Source organism: Ictalurus punctatus, chromosome 22 (assembly GCF_001660625.3).
Source record: "Ictalurus punctatus breed USDA103 chromosome 22, Coco_2.0, whole genome shotgun sequence".
Classification (NCBI taxonomy): domain Eukaryota; kingdom Metazoa; phylum Chordata; class Actinopteri; order Siluriformes; family Ictaluridae; genus Ictalurus; species Ictalurus punctatus.
Genome location: NC_030437.2, coordinates 17293775 through 17321296, shown reverse-complemented (window position 1 = coordinate 17321296; position 27522 = coordinate 17293775).

Here is a 27522-nt window from a genome sequence, read left to right as displayed (position 1 = left end):
ATGTCCTGTTGGGAGAGGATAAACTCAGCAGGCAGGTTTTAGCTGAAGGTGATGGACACACAGAGCATGCAGCATGCAATCACAATCCCATTCGTCTCCACGTTTGACTCCACTCTGCCCCAGCTGGTTAGACGTGTTTATTTCTGTATTGTGTCCAGAAGTCCTGGTGGGAATTGAGACAATCGGCTTATAACTGCAGCCCAGTCAATGGTAAACTGAGTAAAAACGCATCAACCAGAGACATACTGTATGTTTATATATAATTCGGGCTGTATTTCCTAGATGATTACTTATTTAGAGGTATAAACACCTGGACGTGAGGGCGATTTTTTTTTTCAGTTTAACCTTGAGACTATGATCTGGAGATCATACAGTGCTCAGAATGTAATAAAATTATGTCATAAAAATAGCCTCTGCTTCTTGTTCTTGGCTGACAGGCATGGAACCTGACGTGGTTTTCTGCTATTGTAGCCCATCCGCCTCAAAATTTGACGTGTTGTGCATCCTGAGATGCTTTTCTGCTCACCACGGATGTAAAGAGTGCTTATTTGAGTCACTATAGACTTCCTGTCAGCTCAGACCAGTCTGGTCGTTCTCCTCTGGGGTGTTTCAGCCTGCAGATTCTCCACTCACAGGAGATTTTGTTCTTCACAATATTCTGTGTAAACTCTAGAGACTGTTGTGTGTGAACATTCCAGAAGATCAGCAGTTTCTGAAGTATTCATCCAGCCCATCTGGCATGAAAAACCATGGCACGGTTAAAGTCACAGAGATCTTTCTTCATTCTGATGTTTGATGTGAACATTAACTGAAGCTCTTGAGCCGTATCTACATGATTGGCTGACTAGATAACTGCATGAATTTGCAGGTATACAGTGTTCCTAATAAAGTGGACGGTGAGTGTGTGTATATATATATATATATATAAATTTTCCTATAACAGCAACCCTGTCGTGTTCTACTGCTTACGTATTGTTCTAAGTGTTAACATTTGAGGCCTATAGCTTTATTCAGACACATTTCCCACTCACTCATATTGATATGAGAGCACTGGAATAAAGGTCCACCGAGTTCACACAGAATAGCAGGCACAAAACAGCCTCTGTTTGCTTTAACACCCTTTGTTCATGATCCAATCGTGATCCGAACACGTCTTTACAGACCAAAAAACGAGAGCGCATTTCTGAATCCAAAATAAACGAGACATGATACCACACGTGTCTGTCTCCTTTTCTCATTTGAAGCCGGAGTTCTGCTCGCTTGTCAGAAATGCTGGTCAGTATGAGAACGGCATATCAGTCCTGAAGTTCAGAGCACCACTGGGACTCATCCTCCATCGCGGCTTCATGCTCCATGAGCTGAAGACGTGTTCTGGAGTGTTTGGAGATCCGCCACGGGCGCTGCCTGAATTCCAAATGCTCTTACGCTTACTGCAGACTGTGAAACTTTTTTTTTTTTTTTTTTTTTTTTTTGCGCTTCCTGAAAACTGAAGAAGTAGAATGCGAGAATTAAGCAGGACTGATCTATTAGTATTCATGATGGGAGACTATTCCCCTGGTAAGCTCAAAACCTGGCAAGCTCCTGGCAGCTGTGTGAGTGTGTAAGAGTGTGTGATTGGGATTGTTTTTGAGACCGAAACAGCACGACAGTGATAAGCATGGAAGCATATGCCCATAAAAACCCAATAGTAACCCAGGTGCAGATCTGCGAAAAGCACAAATAGCGAATAAACATAAAGTCCCCCAAGTGTGCCACTTTGCATAACAAAACAAAATGCACGGTACTCGTGAGTCGCTACAGAGAGTTGGCCATATCGGCATCCGGGAGTCGTGTGGTGCGGGAATCCTTGGCATGCTTATTCATTGTCATTAGCTCGACGCATTCAGTGACAGGGATGGTGCACCGACGAGAGCGCAAAAGTCAACAAGAACAATATTTACAGAAAATGAACCATAAACAACTCGATACACATTCGGAAAGTTTCCGTGCATCTGACGGTAAAGCGCTAGCGAATCCAAATGAATGTGCTAATTATCTTATCAAGGCCAAACTGCCAGAGTAAATGTTTGGTCATGAAAACACTCCGCTTTGGATCAGCTACCTCAACAGATACATTTTTTGAAGGCATTAGTTTCCGCACACATCATAACTTGTAGCATTCTACGCACAGAATTTGTTTATTCACACTTTATTAGTTGAGGATTGATCCCAAACTGGCTCTACGTCTTTGTCTGGTATTTCACAACTATCCTACAGTTCACTAGATAACTTCCTTAGCTAGCTAAGGCTAATCTTAATGACTAGCAATTATTTGCACAGCTAGCAAATAACCTAGCTATTTTCTAGCCAATTCTAGAAACATAAATCCATCTTATAGCGAGCTACAAAACAGGTAATACAGCCACCATGACTGTTTAGGCAGTAAATGATACCTCAGAGGCCAACTGACTTCTGAATGAAGCACTATAATTTAGCGCTAGCTCAAAGGCAACGTTGGTTAACATATTTGAAGAGCTGATTCAGTAAATATACACTACATAGTATTACAAAGGGTTTTTTTTTAATGTACAAAAAGTTTCACATTTATAGTATTTATAGCCCATGACTGGCTGGAAATAAACCGTTCTTTTTAAGCAAAACTCTGATAACTACTCGGGCAGAATTCTTTCTGTGGTGGAATTAAAAATATCAGCATTTCCTTCGAAATAAGAGTATAATGCCATGGGACTAAGCTAACATTTCCGAAGTAACAATCTAGCAATCATTTAGAGAAATATGAGTTTATAATTAACAGTTATTTCCCTTACTGTTACATTACAGTGCTGATGAGTTCTCAAATCTGATTGGTCAGAAGGTGCTGATTCATTTTCTATAACAGGAGATCTGACACGAGATCCGAATACAAGGCAAATCACAGGGAAAAATCGGCCTTTATCGGCCGATACTTATACATCAGTGCATCTCTATTAATAATTATTCCATCACCTTGTTATAAAAGGCAATTTAAACTTTCCACCTCCATCCAACCAGGGTTCTTATCCAACTAGAGGATTTGCCCAGCAGGAGGCTTCATCTGCAGGGCTACAGCTGGATATGTCAAAAATGCATGTAAAAAATGTCAAAAATACCAGAAAACCAAGTAAAACAAGAGATTTTATTCTAATGAATCTTTCAATAATATGTATGTTGTATATGTAAGTGGTTGTAGTCTGCGTTGTGTTTTATTTTATCCAAAGAAAAAGGCGGACGGCAACTGGGTCGACTTCTCATTTATTCTCTCTCTCTCTCTCTCTCTCTCTCTCTCTCTCTCTCTCCCAATCAACCATAACACGAAATGGAAGAGGAGGAGCCAAAACAGGAAATTACACAAACCAATGACATCATGACAACCAAAAGGGAAAGCACTCACACAGACAGACAGTCACACCAGGTACACATCTCCTTTTTGTGTAATTCTACACGTTAAATTTATGGAATGATTTCCATACCAGTTACATATAGTTAACATTAAAGGTTGTCATGTGATTTTTTTAATGTGTATAGCACACGCAGCATCCTAATAACCAGAAAATCCAAAAAGTTTTACTGTCCAGGACTTTCAGTAACCCGAGTCAGAGCTACTTCCTGTGGTTTCATCTCTCTGCACATTAAACCTGTCTCTTCAGTCCCAATTAAAAACTTCAGTCTGGCCAAACGGCAGGATTCACCACTTAATTCAAAGTTCACCAAAAGGAGGCTCTCTTTCTAAATTGATATCACTCTTATTTAACAAATCAGAGCTTTGTTAGAAGACTTTGAGGCGTAATGGCTGCCGGAACTCTTTGACAGTTCCTCGCTGGTGTAATGAATTAAGAGAACTGAACAGTGAACAGCCCGTGTCTTGCTGAGAGGCAAATAATGGGATGACAGGTACCGTGTATATGCTTCGAGTGCCACTCCGTCCTTGGTTTGGCCCTGTTTACCGAGGAACACGCTAAGGCATTAGCGATAGAGGCTAAAGCGCTGACCTTCCGTTATAGGCTGCGTGTATTGAAAAGGTCACTTTTTATGAGTGTAATACAGGTGTGAGGATATGGAGGATATGGAAGTGAATGTGTGTTAAATCTAAACCAGTGTGTGCTGGGTTTAATGTGCCTTTTAATGGCATGGATATGTCGATATGGATATTTTGCGGTGTGAAATGTGCCTCTAGTAAATTGTGCGTAAATGCCTCCTGCTATACATACATGATAATCCGTCATTAAAAAAAAAAAAATACAAGTAAGACTGGAGAGAATGCAAATTTGTAATCTGCACCTGATATTTGTTTTGGGAAAGTTCAGAATCATAGTCAATGTCCACACAATGGATCGAAAAGAGAGGTAGGCAACTAGGGTAATCCATAATCAACAAAGGAAATACAAGCATGGGTCAGAACCGAGACGGCACGTGTAAACTCAAGGCCATGGGAAACATGGGAAACAAGAAACAATGCTCAGAACTGCATGACGCAATTGGCAAGACTTCACAATGAGACAAAGATATAGAAGTATATAAATAGGCACACTCATCAAGGGTTAAATGGAGAACATGTGAGTATAATCCTCGGATGGAACAGTTTAAATTTACAAAGCTTTCAGTACGGCTAATTTTATACTCTGTACTTGCATGCGCATGTTGATAAACACAAACAATTGCATGTTGATGCCGAAGCTGATTTACATTTACTCATGCCCACAAAATAGAGAGAACTAAAGACGACAAAACGACAACTAAACGTAGTGTACATTAAATCTTCCGGTAATGCAGCTCAGCCACTGCAGTGTGTCACCAACCATAGACATGCTAACTAACACCTCCTCTTTTTTAGGGTGCGTTTCCATTTGTCCTAACAGAACGGCTAGTGTAATTTGTCTGAATTGAATTTGTTCTGGACTGCTTTCTTTCAAGTCATTAATATAAAACGATCGAAGGACTTCCATGAAGGTTCACATTAGTGAGGTCTACGTTTCCGTGAATTTACACTCCGGTGCTCTCCTAGGACGTGAACGTTTTTCCAAACGAATGCGTTTGGTAAATAAGCCTCAATGTGCTTAGTTTCATATCAAGTGCAGATTAAGCTGTCATACTATACATGCACGTCTGAAAAACGCACGCTTGCGTCACGACACCATAATCCATCGCATTACAATAATCGTTCAATCTGACAAGAGAAGACGTGCGTGTAAATCTCGTTCTCCCTCCCACCATCCTCCTCCTCCTCCTCCTCCTCCTTCTCCTCTATATTTTTATTCTCATGTCAGGACATGCTACATTTCATCTCCGGACTGATTCTGAGGCCAGAACTCGTTTTGAAGCATACTGCAATTGCTCCAAGGCACCCGGCGTCAATGGGAAAGCCTTTGTGAGCCCCACTTCCCACCCAGCCATTACTCCTCTCACCAGGTCACCCGCTGAAAACCTCCTCAACCCTACCATTCTATGGTCAGAGCGGCCTGAAGCTCAACATTAAAGGACTAACCTTTCTCGAAATTACATAGCAAGCCCCATCCTTCCAATTACGTCTGTTACTCTGATGAAATGTCTCAGCTGATCTCGGGTCAGTGGCTTCTCGTAACCAGAGTTTATTGGAGACTGGAGGTGAAAATAGACGGCTAGACTCAGAGCTGAGACAATCATAACTGATATTTACTGATCTATTAAATGTATTAGATTCAATTAAACGCTATAGAACAGGTCGAGTTCGTGTAGGAGGTCACCAGGAACCTCATCAAAAAATGACACAGGTTAATACCATCATTTATTAATCACAAAATCCATAAATTAGCCTTTAAAATGGACAAAAAAAAAATGGAAATTCCACCTTTTTTGGGGGGTGCCCATGTTCAGCGTTGAATTTGTTTGTGATGTCATACTCCGTAGTAGTGGTTAACGGCTCATATGAAAGTAGACACTTGGGGCTATAAGAATTTGCAGTGTTTCATACGTATTTATTTTTTTTTACCTAGCCTGCTAGGTTTAAATGTTATAATCTTGTTGTTGCAGTGGTATATGGTGTTTTACTATCAAATAAGCTTTAGTTGCGCTGTCCATTTTATCTCTATCAATATTATTGTTGAGAGATGTTAATTATTTGCCCAGCAGGGGGCTCACACCCCTCCCAAATTTTGAGAAAGCATTTAGCCTTGTTTTCTCTCTCTCTCTCTCTCTCTCTCATTCTGAGCAAAACAACGTTTTTTTTTGTTGTTTTTTTTTTATAATGACAAATAACTCATGATGATGAATAAATGCTCGCTTCAGCCTTCTGTAGTTTCCCGTTTGTGTGAAATTACCACTAATTTAGCTCAAAGCTCATGAGAAAAGAAGGTCATTGACTCAGAAGGCAGTGATCTAAAGATCACTGACTCCTGTGATCTGTGGAGTCAGTGATCTGAAGAGCATTGACTCCTCTGGGGCTGAAGATCTGAAGATTTGGTTCTTATGAAATAAAAACATTAGAAGGATTTTTAAGAAGACACCCTCAAGCACAGCGGCCCCCCAGAGGAAAATACGGTACAAATTGCAGTTTTGGCTTGCAATATTAATTTTCGTCTTCACTATTTTGATTGCGCTTCACTGTATTAAGCACTAATCAGCATGTGGCTGTATGTCAGCTGCTGCCAATCCGGCACACGGTGCTGTCCATCTTATCCTTCTCAAAAACGGCTTTTGTGCTAAAGATTATCCTGATCTAATAAGATCTATTCCATTTACGTTTGTAATACTCTTAGGGATTTCCATGTGTGTCATCCATCCATCTTCTATACCGCTTATTCTTTTCATGGTCACGGGGAACCTGGAGCCTATCCCAGGGAGCATCGGGCACAAGGCGGGGTACACCCTAGACAGGGTTCCAGTCCATCGCAGGGCACAATCACATGCACACACACACCCATTCGTACACTACGGACTCTTTAGACACGCCAATCAGCCTACCATGCATGTGTTTGGACTGGGGGAGGAAACCGGAGTACTCGGAGGAAACCCCCACAGCACGGGGAGATCATGCAAACTCCACACACACAGGGCCACGGTGGGAATCGAACCCCTGACCCTGGAGGTGTGAGGCGAACGTGCTAAAAATGTGCACTCTTGGTTATTGTGTTTTGGGAATTGAAATCCTAGGATTTAAGTCTTTGAGTAAAGTCCCATAACTTTGAACTGCTCAATCATACCACTGGATATAGTATAGTACGCTTGGAATGTGTCCTGTTTCAGCTGGAAGTCTGCCAAATGAATAAATGTAAATGAATAGGCTTAATGTGAAATTCCAGCATCAATAAAAAAAAATACATTTCATTGCCACTTTGTGTCATAAAAATCCATTTATTCGTATGCTCTATAAAAGTCGAAATGAACAGAATAAGCCTGGGTTATTAAAAACTCTGAAAAAGAGAAACCGAGGATAACAATACGTGTTCCCTTTGAGCCAGACATTGCTGTATTTTCCTTGATATGAAGCGAACGGGAATTGATTTCATGCGTACAGTTTAATAACGGAGCTCTGACAATCCAGCATGAAGTAATTTCCCAAGTATGTCTTTTTTTTTTATTAAGTGAGGAAATGCCACCAGCATATGACGTTATTGGAAAAAAAAAAAAAGAAAACGAAAGAAAGAACACAGTGGACGGATGGGTTCTCGGGTTCGAGCTGGAACCTGAGCGATGCCAGAACGTGACGGGATTCACGTGTGGAAAATTGGCGTACGGTTATGTTTAATTAGAGTAGGCCGAGGCACTTTGTCGAAATACATAGCAGGGGTCAAAAAACAAGCCGGCAGGTATACAGAATACAACTAGAATACACTATGTGAATGGAAACTCAGAATGATAATGAAAAAAAAACAACGTAAACAAAAAAAGTAAACAAGTAAAGCTATAATTTGTACAACAGTCATGACAATACACGGCGCAAATCAGGCAGGGCTCGCAGATCAAGTAACGACACCATTGATGACGCATTTTGGGTGGGGTTTAGTATAAGGGGCGTGCAGTTGATCAAACAGGAAACAAAAAGGGTCAGACAGTTGTGCTGGAAAGCCATAGCGCTCATAATTAGCAACATATAGGCATATTTTCTTTTGAATATCGAGCTTATCGTGCACGTTGGTGTCCTACAGTACGCCGCAATGGTCGTGTGAGACATCCTTGACATTTACTTCGCTGTTCATCCGAGGGATGTGATGGATTTTATTTACTTGGCAAACACATTGGGATTTGTTTGATGTATAAATCTCTGACAGTGTTGTTCTGCCAGCTATGCAGCCATCTCTGCAGGAAACTAATAACACCGTAATGAGTTATAAAATTATAAACTATTAAAATGCCTGCGTTTAGAGATCTAGTTCCAGATACCAGATGTATGTTCTGGTCGATTAGTAGCTCTGAGTGTGACAAATCGTTGAGAGTGTTGTCGAGAGAGCTTACAAAATGTGTACGTTTGTCTTATCAGATAATCGTGGAATGTCAGAAGACATGGGGTCACTCCATTATTTGCCATCATGGTACTTGGCGATTTTATTTGAAACCAGATCAGCCAACTACACACCAAAAATGAATGCAGTGGTGGCTCAAGGGAGATTTATACTTCTTCGGTACGTCGTGTCAGATGAACGCCGATCGCTCGGCTGGGAGGCATGTCCGATTGTGTACACGGAAATGCTTTGATTAGACGTCGTGACATGTCTTTTAGGGGCGTTTAATCAAATTGAGATTTGATATCGATTTAATCAGAATAATACGGTTCAAAGTGCAAACGCTAAAATGCTAGACAATTAGACGTTTTCTATCGACGCATCCAGAACTGTCCATCCTCTACAGACGAGCCCGTGTTTCCCACACAGGGATGCGATTACATTACTGTAAAATGGCTTTATTTACAGAAAACTACAATCATGATTTTTGTGTAAATACAAATATGCATATTTTGTCGCTTGAAAGTTTGTGAACCCTTTCGAATTTTATATATATGTCCTAAAAGTAGAAAGAAAAAAAAAACCCAATTAAACAAATGAGACAGTGATATTATACACGGTCATTTATTTATTGAGGGAAATGATGCAATATTATATATGTGAGTGGCAAAAGAATGTGAACCTCTAGGTTTAAGAGTTAATTTATTAAGTTAAGACATTGGGATACTGATCAGAAGGTCGTGAGTTCCTACCAAGCTGCCACTGTTGGGCCCTTGTGCAAGGTCCTTAACCCTCAACTGCTCAAATGTATAAATGAGATAAATGTAAGTCGTTCTGGATAAGGGTGTCCGTCAAATGCCGCGAATGTACCAACAGTGAAGGTTCACATACTTCTGCAACTCGCAGGCTGCGGGAAAAATGTTTTGTTGATGGATGAGACCAAAATGAAACTTTCTGGTTTAAATGAGAAGAGTTATGCTTGGAGAAAGGAAACGCCAAACGTGTCCCGAGCGACCCATATCTGAGCAGATAAATTCTGTTGATGAGCTTCTGTAGTGGTGGTGTGATTATTTTACCCCTGATAAACACCTCTGTGATTATGCAACCACCCACGCATTAGGTATGTACCATATTTGCTAAGAAGATTCTAAGAAGCCTTGTGCTTCAAACGTCCGTTCCGATAACGTCGATCCCATCGAAATCCATCCACCACAGGCGCTTGTAAGAAGTAGAAGTCACTGCCAGTTGAATGAACCCCTCTCTGAGTGCTTGGCTGAATCATTCACACATATCGATGGCTCCAGTGGATTTCTGTCACTCACTATTTGAGGGATAGAAACACATTTGTACACTGTTGACAGGTTTATCAACCCATACTGCTCATTTGACCGTTTTTAATTCGAGCGTGTTCGTAATTCCTCTCAGAATATGTGCTATTAAGAAATAAAAGTAAAACCGGTGGGTCGTACTGCTGAGGAAATGCAGTTTTGCTCTTAGTCTTTTGGCAAAAAAAAAAAAAAAAAAAAAAAAGTCCTTAATTGGGAACACTGCACAACTTCAATTATTTTTAAATCCATTGATCTTGACTGTCATTCAGTCACTGTGCGTCACAGTGTGTCTCTTCATTGTGTCGCCATTCTTAATAGTCCTGTCTCCGCCTGGGCTAAAATATTCATGCTTTTCCTTTTTTTTGCCCAATCAGTCTGTTTACCCGAAGATTTCCGACATGCAGGATAACAAATGCATGGCACTGAAGTCTGATCTTTTAAATCCCAGAGCAAATAAATTGCCTTGGTTTTCAGTCAACATCTGAACACTTGGCAGACTGTTGCTGTGGTGACAGAGAGCATCATGGGATGTGTGATACTCTGGACTTCCTATTTTCGCATTCTCACAATCTGTTCATATCGCTTCAAAGACATTTTTTGATGAGGGTTCGGAACACATGGGAGCCCAATTGGATGTATTTGCATAGCGTCTTTATTAGGACTTTTCTGAGTCGTACCGATGCGTCCGTAGCCGGGGTGGTCCTGCAGGCAGGCACCGTAATTAGTAGTAAATCCAGTATTAGCATTTAAATGGTGAAAGTGGTGAACCAGAATTTATCCATCCATCCATCTTCTGTACCGCTTAGAATGAAAATGATAATGAGACTTTATTGTCACATATACAGTAGAGCACAGTGAAATTGTTTTCTTCACATACCCCAGCCTGTCAGGAAGCCGGGGTCAGAGCGCAGCCATGATACAGCGCCCCCTGGAGCAGAGAGGGTTATGGGCCTTGCTCAAGCATGGGGCTTGAACCCCCGACCTTCTGATCAGTAACCCAGAGCCTTAACCGCTAAGCCACCACTGCCCTCTATCCTTATCCAAATCAGGGTCACAGAGAGCCTGGAGCCTATCCCAGGGAACTCGGGGCACAAGCCGGGGGACACCCTGGACAGGGTGCCGATACATCACAGGGCACAATCACACACTATGGACAGTTTGGAAATGCCAAATCAGCCTACAACACATGTCTTTAGACTGGGGAGGAAACCAGAGTGCACGGAGGAAACCCCCAAAGCATGCACATAGGGCGGAGGTGGGATTCGAACCCCCGACCCTGGAGGTCCGAACGAGGCAAACGTGATAACCACTAAGGAAGTCTATCTTAAATACATGAAATACTCGACAATAAATAATAATGGATCATATGAGACAAAGTGGAACTGATGACAAGGTACTTCATGGTTTATTCCTCTTACAGCACAGTAATTTCCCAGTGCTAACATTTATTTAAGAAATGATTTATGAATGATATGCTATGCCTCATTTTATGCATTTATAGTTGAGGAATGTCCATGATACAAGTTATTTCACTCACCAACCTGTTCAAGCCTCTTGCTTGAAGTTTTGAAATTAATAAGACAAAAAAGTATGCAGATTCTTCCCTAGAACCTGCAAAAGCCCTAACTTAAAGTTTTAGATTTACCTCACACTGCTACAAAGCTCTGACAGTGGAGACTCCTTCCAAAAAACGTTAAATAAACGTGTCCTTACAGAAAATTTCACACGTTTTTTTATAATTTTTTTTTTAATGAATTTTATTTCACGTGTCTTCTATATAAGTTCCTGTGAATTCAGCTTTTTAAAGTTTGTTTATTTGGATTTTTATACGGTTAAAATGTCATTCATACGTATGAAGAAAAAAAAAACAAAGGAATAGATGCCACCTATTTTCTCAGCTCTTGATTTCAGGAAGATGTCGAATGATACAGTGAAAAATAGCACATCACTGATTTGACGTGATTTACCTACAACACTCACTCTCCAGCTGTATATCACATCATGTATTTACAATCTTCATTAGCCCATTGCTAATGCATAAAACTTGTGGTTTGTTTTTCAGCTGTCCTTTATGTGGCGTTATTAAAACAGAGATGGATCAGAGGTGTCTCATTCGCTCATTAACACTGATTAATGCACTTAATCCGCAGCCTGCTCCACCAACCAGATGCTGTCGTGCCACCGTCTCTAATTAAAATGATAAATAATTAGTCATGCATATTTATTTTCCACTGTTTCAGATTTGCCTGTTCAGTAGGTATCGCAAGACGTGGAATACTCAATATTTTCTGCATGTTTGGGGGGGGGTTGGGGGAGAAATTAATAGGAAACTCTCACAGGCGATTATTATTGTAATGATTTGTAGCTCTTTGTAACTCTACCCAGGCTGGCTGCGGCTGGCAGCAGATTGAAGCCCTGAAATCCATTGCTCTTTGTTCGCTATTATATGCCGCAAAACTAAGTGCACGTTCTGTCGCAGTCGCAATTAGCGTGGGCGTTGAATGGAAATATACACTTATTATGCTAAAAGATCGAGTTTGAAAGCACAAAATCTGCGAACACAGAGGTGACAGGTCTGCGCAGACATGAGTCGCTGCAGTGTGGAATTTCTGACGGTATGTTTTATTCATCGGGTGGGTTATTTCAACGCCTGTCTGAAACGACCTTGATGGAATGGGGAAGACGTTACGCAACATGTTTTTTTTCCTCTAAACACATGCTTCGTGTATGTTTACCAGCCCATAGAGGATTTTTTTCGAAATCTGCGATGCAAGTTGTTGAGTTTTTTGTGCTTTTTTTTTTTTTTTTGGTGGAAAACCACTGCAATTGCACGAAATTGTTTTGCAGTGATGTTTTGTTGGTAAATGAGACCTTTGCGTGTTGTTGACGCCACATGACGCGTCTTTGCCCAAACCTGCGGTGATTTTGAAAAATCGCAAGCTCCTGTGAATAATGCGGAGTTTCCTTGATTTTTGTGTTCATTTCTGTGATCCAAAAATCCTGGAGGGACTGGTTTACCATGAATCCTGTTCTTTACCTGGAGGAACACTGGGGACTTCGTTATCTCCCGAAACATCGACCATCTCAGGGAAGAAACGTCTCAGGAAGTGGAGTGTTACGTTAAGCGTTATTGTGTAAACTGTGACTAGGGGTCTGGTGTGTATGGTGATGCACAGTACAATATCATGCTAAAGAAATCGAAGATCATTATAATATCAATGTTATTTGATTGTGAATGACGTAGTTAGAATTTTTCACCAAAGGTGAGTATGTTTCAAAGTGCTTTACACACCCTATCAGAATCAAGAGGTCAAAAGGTTGCATACATTGTGCACTTTGTGTAAGTGTGATCTCACTTGCATAATGTCTGTTCTGAAGGTTTGAGTCGATTTTCCCCTGTGAAGATGTTGTCACAGTGCCATAAGGCTGTGATAGAGTCCATACTCTGTCTTGTTTGGCAGCTCCATCGTATCTTCAGGGGTCTGGGAATTGGAGCTCCCAGGGGATGGAGTGGTTGTGACAATTTGTATATTCATAGGATCTGAACTTCTTGGAGAGAGTAAGAGTTTAGGGACTTCGGGGATTCTTTTGGTGGAACTGCCAAGTCAGGTTATTATTCACTGTAAAACTTATGGTCAGTGTACTGGTATTATGAGAGAAACTGGATCACTAGGGGTTATCATTGGGATACTATTAAGGCTGTACGACTCACTTTCTCACTTTCATTTGGACCACCTTAAGATAAAGTCTTGGGTCCATCTTGTCTAGTCCTAATCTTGGACTTAACAATGGCTGTTTTGACTACAGCCCTAGATCCAATTATTACAATTAGCCACCATTATTGTCCAGTAAAGGTGTGTAGCCCAAACAGATCCTAACTAGGTTAATAATAATAAATAAGAAATGTCAATAATAAAACAAATTTCACACATGAAAATATAACTCAAAGTTCTTTATAAGGAAAATAATAAATAAGTAAATACATTCTTAGAATGAAACATTCCCTGCAAAAGATAAATCATAAGTAAGCATAAAATAATTAAGTAATTAAGATCACGTTGTAAGCAGGGAATTGTTGCTCAGGGGGGGGAAAAAGATATATGAAAGCTAGATTAATGTCATTATTCTGGTCTCATTCAGCTCAGCTGTGTTCCCTTTGAAAGGGAACTTATCATTGTCTGAGCTCCACACTGTGGCCTCGCACGTGACTGGTACCTGACGCTTGTGTAACATCGTTGCCTGTTTATAGGCCTGCCGTGATCAGGTGATGTGGCAATTAAGCGCTTCACGTGATAACCTGTGAACTGTGCCGTCAGCCTTATTATCTTCAGGAAGACGGCATGTTGGTCGTTTGTGTAACGCTCGCAACAAGACTCTTCGTTTCCTCACTTTCTGTGTGAAGTGTCTAGGGATGGAGCACACCATGGCAGCCATTGAGAGGTCTGACTGTGTGCATTGAGAACTAGCCAGCTCCGCTCGCGACTTGCTGTCTTCTCGGAAGCCGAAGCGGATCGGGTTTCAGATCCTCGCGGTCCTGGAGATCTCAAATGGATCTGGAAGAGGAGCCGGAGACGAGCGCTGCTCTATCTCTTGCTCTGTCTTCTGGGTCCGGCTCTGCGCCCGATTTTGGAGCTCACGTCGCGACTCCTCCTTCCGCTTTGGAACGCAAAAAAGCTAATTCCTGTCTGACTCCGAGGAACCAGAAGGGTGTACGCTTTGCGCTTAATTGCCACGTCACCTGATCACGGCAGGCCTATAAATAGACACGATCTTACACAAGCGTCGGTTACGGGTCACGTCCGAGGGCGCTTCCCACAGCGTGGAGCTCACGCAACGTCTCGTTGCTTTCTCAGGGAACAGGCGTAACCTAGACGTTTTCTTTTAAGTCTTTGAATGCTTGATAATTACTTAATGAGTTAGATCAGTTGTGTTTGTATCCACTGGTATTACCTATGTCTTGTACCGCTTTATACAAAAGAAAGGCCACTTGTGGATCAAATCCCAGAGTGAGGAAAACTGAAAGAGAGTGACATTGGGACTAATCTCCGCCTTAGACTGTATGTCCATCACTCACAGAGCATCTTGTAACTTTCCCAGATGCAGCAGATTGACAACTTCAATAATTTGCTTTGGAGTACACACACTTCACGAGATTCAAAGTATAAGCTGTCTATTAATAATGTCTACTATTAGTGCTATACAAATACAACTGAGCTGCTGATTGGCTGATGAGACAGGCTACTGCTAAATCTTATGATTAGGTTCAGCAATCCTGCCCGTCGGTAAAAAGCCAGTCATCTCGTTTGTTAACCGAAAATGGCCGGCCTATCAGATTCTTACACTGAAATACACTTTTGTGTGCGCGTGTGTGTGTGTGTGTTATTGGAGCCAAAGACCAGACAATATTTCCACCATTTTTGTTCAAATCTGGTCTTGGGTCTCTTCTCATTCAAGTCGAGTGAAGTCTGGCCTTGCATGACTGAAAAGAACTGACTGGAAGTGTTGCCAAGATGGCTGCCAATTGGAGGTACTTTACCAGAAGGACTTTGTTGGCTTTATCCACTGCCAGTAATATGACCTCTTCTTTGCCATGTTTAGTAATGAAATTACTAGATTAGATTCATTAAAAAAGCTAAAAAATATCTGGCTTTTTAGACGCAGGCAATGAAGATTTATAAGGAATCAAACATGCAAGAGGGCTTTCAGTGGATTTTATACAAAATGAAGTCAACCATTATAACTGTCCATGTGAGTCATGATCATTCGTATTTTTTTTTAGGACAACTCGTTGATCATGTGGCACAGACTGCATGGCTTGTGGGTAAGTAAATGGGAAGGGAGTCAGATGAATGTTGAATTCATTTTTGCTGTTAGTCATGACTAAAGCTTGTGTAGAAGCTTGACTCCCTCTGTGTGCTGTAGTAATTAATTTATATATGGCAGTTTTTATGACAGCTATTCACTGGCCACTTGATGGGAATGATAATCAATCGAGACAGTCCCTTCAAAACCCTTCCTACTAAAATGTTACTAAATTGAATTCTTTATTACAACATTCTCCAGTGCATCTAGATAAATACCACTCGTGACAGTCATGACTAGTAGAACTTGACAGGTAACGAGGCAGGTTACAATCAAACAAAGCTAACAAATTGAAATTAGCACAACATATTCTGGATGTTACAGTCACAGGGTTGTTTTTTTTATTTATTTTTTTTTTTTTTATTCACCACTGAGACACCAGATTTAATTACTCATATTCGGTACATGAGAATTATTCGGCAGATTTTCTTCTAGAAGTCACATCAAATGATGTGTCTAGTTAACACATTAAGGCATATGCAGGAGATGCCGGTTGTCATTTCCAGTATTTGAGTGTTTTATAAAGTACCTAATTTCTGTGAATTAATAAGTCTCTACTCTGACCTCTCCCTCTTATGTGGTTCACTCGAAACATCTTGAGAAATGATATATTTAAATTGCAGAATGAAACCCCGAATCCAAAATACCACACCCGAGATTGGCTTTAAAGCACCATTTTAATGATATTCCTCTCTATTCAAGAACTAAGTTCCATTTTGTACCTAAAAAAAAAAAAAAAAAAAAAAAAAAAAAAAAACGACACACACCATGAATAATGCCATTTTCACTGATGGGTCTTAAGCATCCTCATCAAAAATTACACAACTCTGGGGAATTTTACCAATTCATGGCTTTGCTATTAAAAAAAAAAAAAAAAGAAAACTGCTGTCATTATTGTAACTCACAGGAAATTTGTGCTAGAATGGCTTAATTCTGAGGGAGTATGGATGTGGGAGAAATGCGAAATCATTCATATCTTAGATTTTAGATAGACTGCTGAGGGGGGGAAACATTATACATACACCTTACTGTGTAATTTAATACGTACAGTAATACCAGATAAAATAGGAAATAACTTTACACTCGTGCTATGCATATTGGATCTGCACTCATGTGAGCCCAAATTAACTAGCCGGCTAGTTAACTGCTAGTACACGTGCTGGGAAACAGGGGATGGATTTCAGCATACGAGCATCAATTCACATTGTCCTACTCCTAGCCGTTTGTATAGTAGCCAAATCAGTCACAATATACAGTAATGCTATGTGACTCTTACAACCATATTTCTGCTCATCACTAACATTAGCTAAGGTGGTTAGCCAGCTAGTTAACTGCTTCTAAACTAGCTTGCATTTGTTACAGGTTGAAACCTTTTCAATTTTATCATCCGAGCTACATTTACATTCATTCATTTAACAGTAGCCATATACCGATCACAGGTTTGTTCGGCACTAAGATTAGCTACGTAGCTAGCCTAAGACATTGATAATGATTGAGTACCATGCCATCCGCTCCCTGAGTCTTTTACACAAGTGGAAATTCACAAAAGCATTTTATTTTGATTTTAAAATCCAGACATGTTGGGAAACCTTTCAAATGTTGACGTTTTTTGTACTATACGTAGTTCTGAAACGACAGGTTTTCCATTTTTCGATGTTTTTACGATTCGATGCTGCCATTTTAAAAACTGGACTGAATTGATTAGGCTTAGGTCACCCGAGAGTTCCCACCCACAAGCCTGCTCTCCTTGTCAAATGTCAACTACCATCTGGGGAGGGAGACGGCTAACACCTGCTTCCTCCAAAACATGTGAAGCCAGCCAGCTGTAGAGTAACCCACTTGAAAAAAAGCACTATCTGCCTTCTTCCACATACATGAGCTAACAGACACCCATGATTGGATTTTTGATTACACTGTTTCACCATTTGAGCTGAAACACACCCCTGACATACATATTCAGTTCTAAATGTACAGCTCTCCCATGAGAATGGCTGTGTTTGTATAATGTCGCGGGCTGGCAAGGTCACGGCACGCTGATGAGTGCTTTGGCATTGTTGCTGAACGCTGGATTTGCAAGAGATGCACCCATCATCAGGATTTAGAGCTCGGGGGAGACATGGCTGCCAGGCAACATGGATCCCTACAGTGTTTGGCCGCAACCCATGACTAAGCTGTGTGTGTGTGTGTGTGTGTGTGTGTGAGAGAGAGAGAGAGAGCGAGAGAGAAACAGTATGGAAAAAATACAGGGAAGGGTGAAAGAGAACAAGAGTGTGTGTGATCTTGTTTATGTGGAGGAACAGGTGTGTATGTGGGGGTATAGGCGTGCGCCAAAGCAAGCTCATTAGTTGTTCCATTTAATATATTGCACTGAGGGAAATCTCTCAATCCCCTCGGCTTCAGGATTAATCCACATTCATTCTATATTTTTAAGACATCTCTAACATCTGATATGCCGGAACATGAACATATATACATGTGTTCCTAATAAAGTGGATGGTGAGTATAATATATATATATATATATATATATATATATATATATATATATATATATATATATATATATATATATATATATATATGATTCCACTTCTTTGTTGACATAAGGTTGCGTCATGACAGTAGCATGTAATGACAGAAAAAAACAAAAGGTAATTTTATATTATAGAAACAATAATTGGTTGTCATATTATGACCGTCTCGTGTACGTTTATGCCAACAATTCTTCTTTTATAATGCCCCCCCCAGATTCAGTAATACAGCATTTTTTTTTTTTACTAAAGCAGTTAATTTTCATTTCTATTATTATGTATTATGATAAATAATGCCGTCACATGTTTGTGGGTTATACTGTATATAAGTGTCTAGATTAGTTAATACACCATTCTTCGTTGTTCATTATAAACTCCATTCTAGAGTAACACTAGATTTAAATATTTACACATCACTTTGCTTAAAAGCTCCTTCAGCCATCCATGCTGCAGAAATGTCCTTCTGTGAAAATAACCAAGATAAACAGCACCACATTTGATAGCGGGTTATAAATCGGGATTAATGGAAATGATCAACACGAGGGGTCCGAATCTATTTGGGCTCATTTTTAAAACGACTTCCAAGAAAAGTTCCTTCCCAGACTCGAGTGTGCCCGAGTTGTCTGGGCCAGGTTAGTTCAGCTGACCTTAATATAGCCGCATATTAATAAACCTGACACAATACCCCTATCGTACATTTGCAGGTCCCATTAGTGCAGAAGAACAGAGGACAAACCCAGATTTTGTGCAAATGTGAAGCTATTGTTTACAGTATAGTAGTAAATCCAGTATTTGCAACAGCAAGTCAGAAAACAGTAGAGAGACTTTTCTTCTCTAAATTTAATACAAGTCCTTTTTGCCTAAAAAAAATAAATAATAACTTTCCTTTTCCATGCTGATGTGTGTAAAGCTTAAGAACAGTCTTGTAAGTCTACTTAATTCAATTTGATTTTATTTCTACAGCACGTTTAACAATATAGACATTGTCACAAAGCAGATTTACAGGAAACCAGATGTAGATTTCAATCTCTGTAATGAACAAGGCAGAGACAACATCGTAGAGGGAAAAAAAAAAAAAACTCTGAGAGAACATGAGGAAAAAATCCTGAGACGAACCAGACTCGATAGAGAACTGGTTCTCCTCTGGGTGACACCAGATAGTGGGAGTACAAATCATTATTCTTCTCCATCTGTGTACTGTAAAGACAAAGAGTATGAGCAGATTGTGAATAAGAGTCCTGGTTTGAGCACGGGATAGTCTTTATGATTACAGCAGCAGGTATTATGTACAAATCTACAGTATTCAGGTGCAGAAAGGGTAAGACTTCGGTGTGTTTGTTTTTTGGTTGTTGTTTTTGTTTTTTTGGGTGGGACCATCTATGGCAGCAGGAAGTGGGAAACAAGTGCAGAGTATAGGAGTATAGTAGCAGAAGAAGAGTGTCAGGATCTGGCATTAAATAAATATGTGTTATATGTAGTCTTGAGGAGTAGTGTAGGCGTGCGTTTCATAAATGTCATTTCTAAGAATTTTTTGGCACTTAAGTGTCTGTATAAATACTGTCCCCGATATCCCATAATTAAAGGTGACGTTTGTTGTCGGTTGGTTGTCAGTGTTTTTCATAGAAATTGCTTTTTAGCAGAGAGCACTAAGCATTACACAAATTCCTACTTTCAAAAAAATAAATAATTTATTATTTCCATAAGGCAGCTGGCTTGGTAATCCCATCTGTTCTGATTAGGTAAAATGACCCAATATTATTATTATTATTATTATTATTATTATTATTATTATTATTATTATTATTTTTACTTATTTAATTATTTTCAAAGATCTGCACTAAATTTCTGCAATGAACAAACATATTAGGCTCTACTAATTATTGAGTTAAATATTGAGAAAAGCTATTTTGTGCACTGTTTTTGCAGAAGGCGTGGGACAGTGACCCATTTAAACAATGTGTGATTCACACCGATGGCATCAGCAATGATCAATTTTCCGATCACATGACTGTCCTTTGAGTCTGGAGGCGTGAAATGGTGTGAAAATGCTGAAGAAAATATGTCAGTAGCGTAGATGATTGAAAGCAGATGATGAGTGGGGTTATCAACCTCCCCTCCTTCGCTTCAAGAATGGTTTGCTCCAGCGTGACATTCATGTACACACTTTCCAGGACTTAATGAAGGCTCTGGAAGGGTCATTTGCTAGCATTACTGATGCTTATATGCAAAATCGTTCCACATCGATTATCAGCTGATCACAACATTTACTGAAAAATTAGATGAGAAGCATGCAAGTGTAGTAGTTTCACTGATATTAGGCTTGTACGCAGACTGACTCTCTGGTCTGAGAGGATCGAGGCAGTGACCTGAACGTTCCCTACTCTTGCTCAGCAAAAAAAGAGAAACTTTCCAGCAGATTTCTAAACATGTGTGAATATTTGATTTGTATTAACGTAAAAAAAGATCCTCATGGACTGCAGCAGATTTGTCAGTTCTTGCTGTGAGATGTTACTCCACTCTTCCACCAACTCCACAATTCCACCATGCATTTGCAAGTTCTCCATCATGTCTGAGGACACACACGGTTACATGTGGTTTGCCACTGCGAGGACGATCAGCTGTCCGTCCTGTCTCCCTGTAGCACCGTCTCGGGCGTCTTACATTACAGACATGGCAGTTTATTGTTCTGGACACATCTGCAGTCCTCATGCCTTCCTGCAGCAGGTCTATGGCATGTTCACGCAGGTGAGCAGGAACCCTAGGCATCTTTCTTCTGGTGTTTTTCAGAGTCAGTAGAAAGGTCTCTTTAGTGTCCTAAGTTATTGTAACTGTGACCGCAATCGCCTCCCGCCTGTAAACTGTTTGTGTCTTAAGGAATGTTCCACAGGTGCAGGTGCAAAAATTCTTTATGGATCATTGAACAAGTATGAAAGACATCGTTTAAACCCTTTCCAATAAAGATCTGTAAAGCTATTTGGATTTTACAAAATTATCTTTAAAATACAGTCTCCTGAAAAAGGGATTATTTTTAAGTATATATGCTGTATATCTTTTGTGCTGTATATGATATGATTTACATTTTTTTGTTAATGATTCCACTGCTATTGGGAAATATGGTTGATGTGATGTGATGGAAGTGCTAAAACAGCTCCTTTTGTGGTAATGGCAATGCTGGTGGTAGTGGTGAAGAAAGCACTTCCTCATCATGTGACTTAGTGAAGTGCAGCAGACAGTAGAAGTTGGTATTAAAAAAGAAATGAAAAATGTGTAAAGTTAAAAACCTTTCTTAGATTTCCATTACCTTCACAGCGTTTTGCAGAAGCTGTTTTCCAGCACGACTTACGTACAGAAGTGCATAATGGTTTTCCAGCAAAAGGAGAGGCTGAGGTTGGAAGGTCGTTCCACCACTGAGGGACAGTTAGTGTGAATGTTCTTGAAAGGGACCTTGAGCCACGCTGAGTAGGCACTACTAAGCGTCGGTCGTTGATTGATCACAGATTGCGTGAGGGAACGTAAGCCTTCAGGAGCGAGTTGAGGTAGGAGGGTGCTGATCCAGACAAGGTCTTGTAGGTGAGCATCAAGGCTTTGAATTTGATGCAGGCGGCTACAGGAAGTCAGTGGAGGGAGATGAAGAGGGGTGACATCGGTTCTCTTGGGCTGGTTGAAGACGAGGCGTGCTGCTGCATTCTGAATCATTTGAAGGGGTTTGATGGAGCTGGCTGGGAGGCCCGAGAGGAGTGAGTTGCAGTATCTTGAGAGATACCGGATCAAGACAAGCTGTGCTAGTAGGTTGGAGGGAATGTAGCGGGGTTTGCTAAGTGTCTTCATGTAGGAAGGGTCCATTTTTGGCTTGGTAGCCAAGCATCAGTGTTGTGACACGTGTGTTTCGTTTTGGTTTAAGCCATGTCTGCTCATTGGTTGTCTCCCTCACGTGTCGTCATTAGTCACAGCTGTGTTTTTTTGTACCGTCGATTACATTAAGTATTTAAACCCCTCGTGTGTCTTCGTTCAATGTGAAGTATTATAAGTGTTTCTGTGTCTTCTTGCCAGACCCGTACTAAGCCTTTTGATCCTCGTTTTTTGTTTCATGGTTTATGATCCTGTTCTCGTGTCTCGATCCTTGTCTAAGCCCAGTTAATGCCCGTTTGCCGATCGCCTGACGTTTACGTTTTTGGATTTGTCTGCCTTTCTCTCTTCAATAAAGCTCTTAACTGCACTTGCATCCACCTCTATATTCTCATTACATGACATCCACAAAACATGATATAAATCGTTTTTCAATTCATGACAAAAATGGTCCAATCTCCAAACAGTTGGTTATGAAGAGATAACCTTGTAATATATGGTATATGTTTGGCAGAAGTCGAACCCTGCTCATAACTCTGAGAATACCATTCGTACAATGATGCATGGTGGTGGTAGCACCATGTTGCGGCCATGCTTTTCATCAGCAGGGACTGGGGAACTAGTCAGGGTAGGGGAAATATGGATGGATTCCAGACACAGTGCAATACTAGAAGAAACCTATGCCAGTCTGCAACAGACTTGTGATTGGGGTAGAGGTTCACCTTCCTACTGCTAAGTCTACACTACACATGGTACAAAACAAGAACGTGAATATGTTCGAATGACCGAGTCAGAGTCTTGACCTGATCTGTCTGAGAATCTGTGGCAAGAATTAAAAATTGATGCTTAACAATGGTCTCCATCCAGTCTGACAGACCCTGGGAAAAAAAAAAATACTGTATCAGGATCCAGATGTGCAAAACTAAAAGAGACATATCAGAAGACTTGCAATTGAAATTGCAGCCAAAGCTGTCTCCACAGAGTACCCAGATGGGTGCATAATTATTACCTTTTTCTTCAATTAACCTGTCACAATAAAAAAATATATTTTGCTCGTTTTAATGCTAGGCATCAAATGCTAAAAGATTCCAATTAAATCCAATTTGATTCCATAAACGTTCACAGGGGTGAATACGTATACAGCACTGTATAATTAAAGTCATAGTAGCTGGACTGGAAGATGTTTCTCTACTGATTTTTGTGATTTCGTTCGTTCTTATGAATGGCCAAAGGGCTTTAAATATATAACAAAGCCTCTTCACAGTTCAATTACAAAACCTCCTGCTTTGATGTCGAGTATATGATCAGGAAAGATCAACAATACGACGTTGTGAAGTTGTTGTAAATGAGTTGTGTAAATGCAATATGCCAGATCTGAGAGATTCAACTAAATATGTGGATATGGGTGGTTGTGTAAGAGAGTTGGTTACCACCAATTCAGAAAACCAGACGAAGAAATGCTGGCAGATTGAAACCTCTAGAGCAAGGTTGTGTGTGTGTGTGTGTGTGTGTGTTCTGCATGCATGAAAAGGCTATGCCCACTTTTAGCCTTTTTGAGTGTGGGTGTGCTGCCTTTTTATTGTCGTTTAAGCACGATATGAGTAGGCCTACGCACTTATCTGAACTTACTGATATACGAACCATCTGGCTTGTATGGAATGGAGTGGGAGTTGCGGTTTCTGATTTATTTTTAAATCAAAGGCTTTGAGTGGTGAGATCAGCCTCAACCTCCGCATATGAACCTCCAGATAGCACCACAGGGCCACAAAACCTAGCTAAATTGAGTCATCTAGAGATTAACTGTGTCAGGGATTATCATTTAAAAAAAAAAAAAAAAAAAAAAAAAAAAAAAACCTTGTGACTGACTCTTTTTAATGTAAGGGTTTAGCTGAGGGTTGAACGATAGCTAGAGCCATAAGTTGACAAGAAGCCTAGAATAATCTTTCAATTTCTAAAAGCTGGTTATGAAGAGATAACGTTGTTAAAGTAGTTTCGTGGTGCATTGCCACCTCGTAGCTAGAGGGTTCCTAGTTTGTTACGATCTCTGTGGAGTTTTGAATGCTCTCCCCGTGTCCATGTCTCCATGCCTACAAAGAGACTCGGATTGCTTCCTCAGCTTCGTACTCTGCTTATGAGTTGTTGTCGGGCATGGACGTTTGCAGTTAGCAGGCTGTAGCGTTTGGGTTTGGTGTGACTCTGAATTGGAAAGAGCTTGTGTTATGGTGGGGGGGAAAAAAAAAACATTTGAAAAACATTAGCAGAATGAAATCACATTAGTCCTTGTACAGCAGGGGGTGTCAATGAACTGGCGGGAAGGTGTGTGTGTGTGGGGGGGGGGTTAAAAAAAGAGATAAGAATATGCTAGCAGAAAATTTGGCTCAGAGGTTCGCAGTGCTAGGATTTGAACTCATGACTTTCCAATCAGGAATCCAGTGCCTTAACCACTTAACCACAAGCATCTCCTCGAAATGTTAGCAACACAATGTTAGCTACATGGCCCATTGTTTTGTTAAACCAACTCTGGTCCCTATATGTGTGTTATAGCAGTCTGTCTTAACTTGATTTTGGACTTGTCTGTCTGTACTTGGGACTTGACCTGTGACTCATCTGTCTTGACATAGACTTGAGATTTGTATTGCTTGACCTGGGACTTGACTATGGACCTGTCTATCTTTACTTTGCACTTGACTTGAGACTTAAGTTACTTGACTTTGGACTTTACTGTCCCAAGCAAAGACTTGACCTGTGGCACATCTGTCTTGATGTAGGACTTAAGATTTTTGTTGCTTGACTTGGGACTTAGATCTATCTTTTGACTTATTGGTTTTTACTGTAGACTCCATTTGGGGATTCGTGTGTTTTAACTTAACTTGGCAGTTTATCTTGCTTGCGACCCGACCCGTGTCTTATCTTTCTATTACCTTCGAGTTGTACGTAACGTAGATGATCCACACTTCTGAACCATGAGGGAAAGTTGATGGTTCCATGTTAACTGCAACATTAGGGCATTCAACATGTTCTTTTTGCATAGACCATAGCATTGATATACCAGTTTTTTATTTTCCTAAAATTACAGCATGGGTTTGTCACTTCTCTTGACATATATTGTGTGTACTGAAGCAGTCATTTGAATTGAATAGCTTGACAGCTAAAATATGGATTTCTCATACATTTGCCGCATGCAAACATCCATTGTACTCAGTGTGCATGATGTGACATGTAATACCTGCATTCTGGTGATACTGGGTTTCTTTTTCTCCACCTGACATTTCATTATTCGGGGGCTAGTACCTTTTCTTGCACTTTGTTTATCAGCATCTGTTTTGCTCTGTCCCTGTAGCATTACCTTCACAGCTCCTGCAGTCATTACTTACAAAACATGAACCGCCACATCCATACCTCCACCCCACCCCCTCTCCCACACCTCATGAATGCATTTATTTAAGTTCCAACCAGTGTAGACATATTTAATTTTCTATTCAGCATCTTTGACCCATCCCTGTCACAGACCGTGTTCTTCAGAGCAGGTCTTTGCTTTGGGATTTGGCACATTCATACATACTTAATGAAATCCAGTCCTGGTGTCCTGTGATTTTGAAATCTTCTTTAGTCCTCAAGCTCCTCAAAGCTTCAAGCTATGTACACAAACTGCTATCTCAGGCCACACAATTCTCGTCCTGAACGTGGAAAATGACATTTGCTAGACTGTAGAAACAGAGATAAGTGTGACAGAGTGTGTTGTAGGTCTGTAGAACCTTCCAGGGTGGAAATTTCTGCATGTTATCAATATTTCATGATGTATTAAGCCAGATGAGACAGCGATTGTGCATGTTTGCTTGCGTCTGTGTGTTTTGGAAAATTGAACTGTCTACTTGTGTCTTGTTTTCTGACCGTACAAACCAGTGTGCTTTGAATTTCTGACATTCCATTCCAGCACATTAATAAACAACAGCAGCTGCTAGCTTGGGTTTTCAACACACCAGTCCCGATGTTTGTGCGACGATGAAGTGTAGGCAAATCAAGCAGCAAATCATTAAGTAAAGCCAAAATCTGTTGCTGCAAGACCTCACAAATGAATGGTGTATACCAAATGCTAGTGGGTACAATTGCAAACACTCAGAAGAAATCTACTCCAGATGCACGTTAGATGTCTAAGCGCAGATGTTGAATTCCATCAATAGATATTTTAGGCGTGGTTCATAATTCTATACCTGTGTATCTGCAAACATGTGAGGGAATCATACGTGCGTGTAACACAAACATGTCCACTAGGGGGCAGAAAATGAAAAACTAGATGAATGTTTCATGTTTCTCTAAAGAATGTGCAAAGTAGTGGATGTATTTGGTTCAGTACTCACTGCTGGTACTGTGCTAAAGTCAACCAGACAGGATAGTTTGGTATTTTTCAGATCTTCTCCACAGAAAACGACAAGTCGAAACCAAGTGTCGATATACCATAAAAGAGAATATATAAATAAGCCACGCCCACTCCATAATGCAGTTTATCGTTTATACCACAAATTCTTCCCTCAGAAAGAACTACGCTTTCCATTCTTACACAGAACCGTGCTGAAATTCTCGTCTCGGCAATACAGATGCTTTGGATCGATGTGGTGCTGTATTCCTTTAAAATAAATAAATAAATAAACAAAATTCGAGTCTTAAATGAGGCCTCATGTTTAATGAGATCTTAAATCAGCTTGTTAGATCCTGTAACTGCAAATTCTCAAAAATCTCAGTTTTTATTTGCTTTTATTTCAAACCCCCAACGATGACGTTCTATCTGACACTATGAAGTTGTGCTCCGGTGCCAGGATGCTAATCCGTGCTGCAGTGACTGTGCTCGTGCAGATGAAGGGGGGGGGATAGTTAGTGGGGGGAGTGGTAATTAGTGAAGAGCATAAACATGGAGTGCCTAATGAGGGAAAATCCACAGTGAGTGACATGAAAACTGGAGGGAGCGTCTAGAAAGTTCCGGAAAGACGACAGGGTTTATCTCACAATGATACCAAGTCAAACAACAGTGTTCTTGTTGTAAATGTCACATAACCAACTCAGGCTAGATCACACACACACATATATACACACACACACACACACACACACATACATTATATATATATATATATATATATATATATATATATATATATATATATATATATATATATATATACACACACACACACACACACACATATACATTATATATATATATAATGTATATGTGTGTGTGTATATATATATATATATATATATATATATATATATATATATATACACACACACACACACACACACATATACATTATATATATATATAATGTATATGTGTGTGTGTGTATATATATATATATATATATATATATATATATATATATATATATATATATATATATACACATACACACACACACACACACATATATATATATATATATATATATATATACACACATATATGTGTGTGTGTGTGTGTGTGTGTGTGTTCATGTAATTAGTGTGTAGTATAGCTCTGTGTATG